Raw genomic sequence first — 6,443 nt, 5'->3', positions numbered from 1 at the left:
TCAAAATAAAAAAAAAATACTGACTATTCAGCAAGGCCCCCCAAAAGTAAACTGTAAAGTCGGGAAAATTATAATTCAATAAACCTCATTTCAAAGAAAGACTGGATGACAAAAATTAAAAATTGGTATTAAAATTAGTCTTAAAGCCTTTCAAAAAATATACAAACTTTGAGCTTCGTTGGACAATAAAGAAAATTTAGTTTAAGTATTAAAGGAAACAAGTAATGGCATAGCTTGAAAAGGCTGATTGCTATAGAGCATCAACAAATCCTAGCGGGACCTTAAAAATAATTATTACATTTAAATAATTTAGAAAAAAAAATCTTAAAAATGTCAGTTATTTCTGTATGTTTCTGTTCTTACGTCTAGAACTGTTTTGTCTGGGTATATTCTCTCTCCTGTTGGTATTGGAATATCATATCCATACAATTCACCATTGATTGAATTCTTATGTCGAGGGATCTAAAATTACACCAGTAACCAAAATAATTGATCAGAATATATTACCAACATTATGCGTAATGCAATAATGTAGCCGAATCTCCGATTTTTTTTTTTTTATTTCACCTGACATTTTCTGGAAGGGGGCTAAAATTCCACAGCCCTCTCCGATAAAGTACAAATACTTTTTTAATACGGTGACTGTATGCAAAATAAATTGTTATAATTTTAATAAGTCCATCCCATTTGAAATGTTTTCTAAACAGCTATATATAATTGAAATAAGGTAATTCCTTTAAACCGCTGCCTATAGATTTCGAACTCTCATTGGCTGTCCCAAAATTAAAAAAAAAGATCAAGGACAGTAAACATGGCACATAAATTCATGTTGTGATGGTGACATATTACGGGAAAAAAAAATATAGATAAATCATTCTGAATATGCCTAATTTCATTTTTGAGTTCAGGTAAGAAATATTAATAAAATAGCCATTCATTAATGCCTTGACTCAAATTTGGGGAATGATCAAATTACTCCTGCACATACACCATTAGGGGAATCCTTAGACCCTTTTAACCCTTTCCCAGAAAAAAAGAAAGGGAGAAGCACCATCATAACAGCTACACACAATAAAATTCAGAAATTTTTACTGTTCTGATTTGGGGTAGTATTGAAAACTTCCTGCAAATGTCAAATAATTTTAACATCTGACAAGATGACGTTTATTATACAACTTGTTGAGAAATGCGATTGTGTAAAGTAAGAAATAGAGGAGGGATCAAAAATCCGCAAACTATCTCTATACCGGTATTAACAAACTCAATTTTTCCACTGAAATTTGGCACCTATAGTCAAAGACAATTTCCCATAAATATCAGATGTAATGTAATGCTTGCCCCATGCTTGGACGTCACAGTGTTAATATAACGTCAATACATGTATGTGTGTGATTTGTGACAAAAATGTTTGATTCAGTCTTCTAGGCAACACAGGGCTGTAACGTTTAATTTAGATCTTCTTAACTCCTTTGCAGTAGCATATTATATTTTGAATATGTACACGTTTTATGAAGACAATTTACTTGCCAGAAGTTCAATCATTCATTGGAATGCTTGTTTCAGGGAAGGGAAGGGGAAAAAAAATGATTTTTGCTCTGTTACAAAGTGAAAGCAGTGTTTTTGCTGAACAATTTGTTAAAAAAATTTAAAGTATAGTTAAAAAAAATCTTAACAAATAAACAATTATTAAATTTCCAAATTTCGGTTCCTTTAGACTTTAAGGGGGCGTGGACACAGTTTCAACTAAAATTTCAAAATTTATTTTCCATTTTTACCAATATTTAAAAATTTTTCTAATATTATCAGAAGTTTGAACGTAGTTATCGAGAAACAGGACAGATTTAGAGCTCCAAACCTTTATGTTAACAAGGTCTGTGTCATGTCTTTGTTTACATAGGTTAATACACTAAAATATATGTTCATTCAGAGTATATATTTTCAGAAATGAAGTTAAGTTGAAATGCAATTATACAGTTTCTATTGCTCTGCTGAATTTCATTTTGTTATAAATATTATTTTTTTCTATATGTAAACAATGACAAGGCACAAGCCTTATTTACCTTTATGAAGAACTTTAAGTTCTGTATCTCGTTTGTTAACAAATGATGTTCAAATTTTTGCTAATCATTAGATGATGCCTTGGGTAGGAATTGTAAAAATTAAAATTGATTTAAAAAATCAATTGAAACTGAGTCCATACTACTTTTAACATATTATATATGATAAAAAGATATGTATCCATACTTTATCTACATTGAACAAGCAAAGATAAAGGACTGTGATGTTCACCTGGCTAAATCTAGGAAAGGATATCCTTAACCACTCTTCCTATTGCCATAACTTGACAATTTCTGACAAAATTGGCTGTTCTTGTCATTAAAAAAATAATTTAAACGGTAAGAAATATGAAAATCGGAAAACTCTTTTACACACTGTTATAAAAAGACAGCGGAACATATATCACGTGCACGCAACGACCTAGATCACGTGATTTGTGCATGACAGAACTGTGGCAGATGTGCATTAAAATCAAAGATGACTATTTTAGAAGATAATGAACATTAAAACCCACTGTAAAGGCTGAAATTTTCTTGGATATTTATTTTCGTTTATCAACAAAATTAAATTCCACCCGAAATTTTTAAATGACTATATAATTGATAGGAATACTTTCAAAACATCGAAACTAAGTACCCACGAAAATATTTAGAAAACAAATCAACGAAAATTTATGCGCACGAAAAAATGTATATCTACAGTAATTCTATTTCTTTTGTGGAAGTAATTCAATTAGTTTACGACCATTTTCATTACCTTTCGTAATATGTACATTTACGTTTAACTAAAATTAAAAATATATCGGATATTATACAAGAAAACTGCAACAATTTAATTTGTCAAAAAAGTATATGTGCGAATGAAACATGCCACCACAATTTTGTAAAAAGATGGATATGAATCTACTAATATTTTTATTATCTTGTTATAAATTTATATTCTTACGTTTCGAAATGTATCTTTTCCATAGACTGCATGTGATCTGAGAACTTTATGTCTTTCAGGGTTCTTTTCCTCTGCATATCAGTCTTTGAAAGTACTACCTCTGCATCATTATCTGTTTCCCTGCCAAAGTCAGCTGTATACAAGAAAAGGCTCAAGTAAAATACCAACAGACAATGGTTTCTTTAACTTGACATGCAAGGCAAACTGCTGATAAAAGTTCTCATTCTTTTCAAAATTATACTTGCTCTCAAGAAAATTGACTTTTGCAGAAGTATAAAGAGTGACGCAATCTGTCTTTTCTCTTCCATTACAATTATTTAATATGTCAGTCTTGCAAATAAATACATGGATCAGTAGATATGTCATACATATTGTAAAATGGTTTCATTCATTGAACTTATTTATTAATGAATTAAAAAGATTGGCTCTGTTTATTAATCTTGGTATTGGGTTTAAGTCATACAAGTAAGCATGCTAAGTGTAGTATCATGTTATGATAAGCAACCATGCGTCTTTCGAAATTGTGAATCTCATGGCCTCTGGTTAAAAACACGAACCAAATTCAATTGTTGGAAAGTTGTATGATACTCGGATGACCCAATAGGACCTGGGCCTGTTGTTTCAACTGGTATTAAATTTAAGTCCAACAACTGAAAATATATTTCAGAGTAAATTCTTAATTGGGCCGAGATGGCATGTATGGGCCGACCTATTTTAAATCTTGGACCGACACGTCTGAGACGAGATGTCATTTGGACGAAATGTCAATGAGCCGAGGTGACGCTGTGCGTAGGTGGTTGACATTCAAAAGAAGATAGAGGCGGAGTCATTATGAAATCAGAGTATATACTGATATTCGAACAGCTGCAATTAACTTACATATGCTGATGTAATTCATGTTATAAACAAGCATTCTGAAAGCATTGCATTAGCAATATATCCCCTCAAGGTTAGCGTAATCTGTTTCCCACTAAAAACCGAAAAATTAATGCCACAATTCCATAAAAATTTATTAAACCTTAGTCTTTAACTGATCGAGATCAAGTCACACATAAAAAATTGACTCAAAATCTGCAAGCGTCTAGAAAAAAAGTGGAAACTTCTAAAAAATTAAACATGCCACACTTTTGTCAAAAATCATTGAAGCATAACAAAATGCAAACCTGATCTGTTACTCATAAAGATACACTTACATACCAAACATCAGTTCAATAACTGCAAGCGTTTAGAAATAATAAAATGTGGAACCATGTGGAAGAGATTGACAGACAATCGGAGGGACAAACAGCTTGACAGCTAGACAGCAAGATGAACAGACGAAGTGGAAAGCTATATCCCCTCTCCGGTTTCACCGGTTTGGGACTATTAAGTGGTTGTAAACATTACATTTTATTTTTCCTAAAAGGAATCTATATACTACATGTAAAAATAGTATATAGGTCACTGCTCCTGCTTACAGTAGCTATACCATAATACATAAGTTTACGAATTATATCTAATGATATGATAATAATTTATGGCAATAAATGTAAACGCACCATTCAATTCAGTCATTGCAGCCATTTTCACACTGTAAATGAATCGTAAAGTAATTGATCAATAAATCAATAATAATCAATTAATAAATTACATGAAATTACTATTACACAAAACACCACCTACATGTATTAATGTACTGTACAAACTTATGTGACGTTAATTACGGATTACGCTTAATTCATTTTTTTTTCTCTAAATTCTCGGTATCAAAGACTTTTATGTACCTCTGCTCGGGATTGAACCCGGAGCCTATGGCTGTGCCAGTACAGTGCTCTACCGATTGAGTTAAAGGTTAACCCACTAGCCCAAGCTAGAAGGAAGCTTCGTATTTAACGCTTATACATTATCCTCTCTAGAATATGAGATGTCCTCATCTTTTTCGAAGTGCTGACGCCTGTGGGGCGAAGTTCTAGGGGTATTCATTTTCACCAGCAAGAGAACACCTAGTTTCAACCGTGGGCGTTTAACGTAACAGATTTAGAGGCCCTGAACCTCTGGTTTGTCGATCCAGTGTTCTATATATACCGATTGAGCTTAAGGGTTACATGTCATATACGTAAAACAAAGATATATAACGGGTTCCAGAAAAAGTTTTACGAAACACTTCCCCTTTTTCCTTTCGAAAGTATTAATAGCATTGAACAGCAATGCATTCGGCAAGTGTTGTAAAAAGATGTGAATGCTTAAAAAATTTGAACATTAGAAATCACAAAAATACCAAAATATATTGATTGATTGACTGATTGATTGTATATTGTTTAACGTCCCTCTTTTTTCACTCATATGGAGACGCCACCACTTGCCGGTGGAGGGCTACAAATTTTGTCCTATGCTAGGCACTCAGGGTTTTTGAGCAGTGAGGGATCTTTTTCGTGCCAGCACCTACTGCGACACGGGGCCTCGGTTTATACGGTCTCATCCGAAGGACCGGTTTCCACGTCCCGCAGTGGGATTCGAACCCGCGACGTAAGGATTGACTCCTTACTTCGCGACTCTTGAGCAGACGCTCTAACCACTGCGCCACGCGGGCGACTACCAAAATATAAAGCATCAAACTGTACGACTTTTTATCACTTTATACAACTCTTCCGTACGAAATATTGAAAACGTGGCTTTTGATATCATTGTACGATGACTTTTTTTTTTTTAATGAAAAGGGATCCCGTAAACTTATTTACATCGAAAATGATTTCATTTCAAAAGTATTTTTGGCCATTATTTTTAAGAAAAATGTCCTATGAATTTCCGTTCTCCTGATCATATCAGGAGGCACAAGGCGGGAATGACAGGTTGACAGTGGATGTTTGCTGCTCCGTGACACGTACAATCGATACTTTTTGAGGTCCCTGTTTGCTCTGTCCCAAATTTCTAGTGTTGATACATTAGTGGACTTTTGAGCTTAATTATTGCTTGTTATCTTCATTTTTCATTTAAAAATGACGAGAAAAAAATACTTTAACAAAAATAATTAAAATTATTTAAATATAAACAGTTGATTAATTAAACAATTAAAAATTTAGCGATTGCAATATTTTTTCCAACAAACTTGTAGTCCTTATTTTGTACATTTTACTGTTAGTTGCTACTATATGTAATCATAATATAAATAGGGGCAAAATAAATATATAGGATTTTTTTTACAGAAGAAGAGAAACTTTTAATAAAAAAATAATAATTTTATAATTAATATTCAGAATTCATATGTACCTTTTCTGTTTCTCTCCTAGGAATTGTGTTTACTCTTGGCTGGTTCAGATTTCCAATGTATTATATAACGTAACCTTGTGCTAATTAATCATAATTCTGAATTCTGAAAACTTGACAAATTAAGCTGTTATCAGTGCTTAAGTGCAAATAAAGAAAAAAAATGGGTATCCTAGTTTGTTTGGACCTTCCTTTGT

General features: G+C 32.6%; 1 long non-coding RNA gene across 1 annotated transcript; it reads right to left on the bottom strand.

Moving 5' to 3' along the window:
• Window positions 1-3,004: 3,004 nt before the first annotated feature.
• On the bottom strand, window positions 3,005-6,323 carry LOC134244930 (uncharacterized). Its single transcript, XR_009987333.1, has 3 exons — window positions 6,250-6,323; window positions 4,542-4,573; window positions 3,005-3,136 (listed from the first exon to the last, which is right to left on the bottom strand). It is a non-coding gene; the product is annotated as an uncharacterized LOC134244930 (long non-coding RNA).
• Window positions 6,324-6,443: the final 120 nt, after the last annotated feature.

The sequence above is a fragment of the Saccostrea cucullata genome, unplaced genomic scaffold (assembly GCF_032062105.1).
Source record: "Saccostrea cucullata isolate Sc308-1 unplaced genomic scaffold, CSIRO_AGI_Scuc_v1 ctg21439, whole genome shotgun sequence".
Classification (NCBI taxonomy): Eukaryota; Metazoa; Mollusca; class Bivalvia; order Ostreida; family Ostreidae; genus Saccostrea; species Saccostrea cuccullata.
Note: the sequence above shows the minus strand (reverse complement) of the source record. Positions and strands in the feature narration are given on the sequence as shown.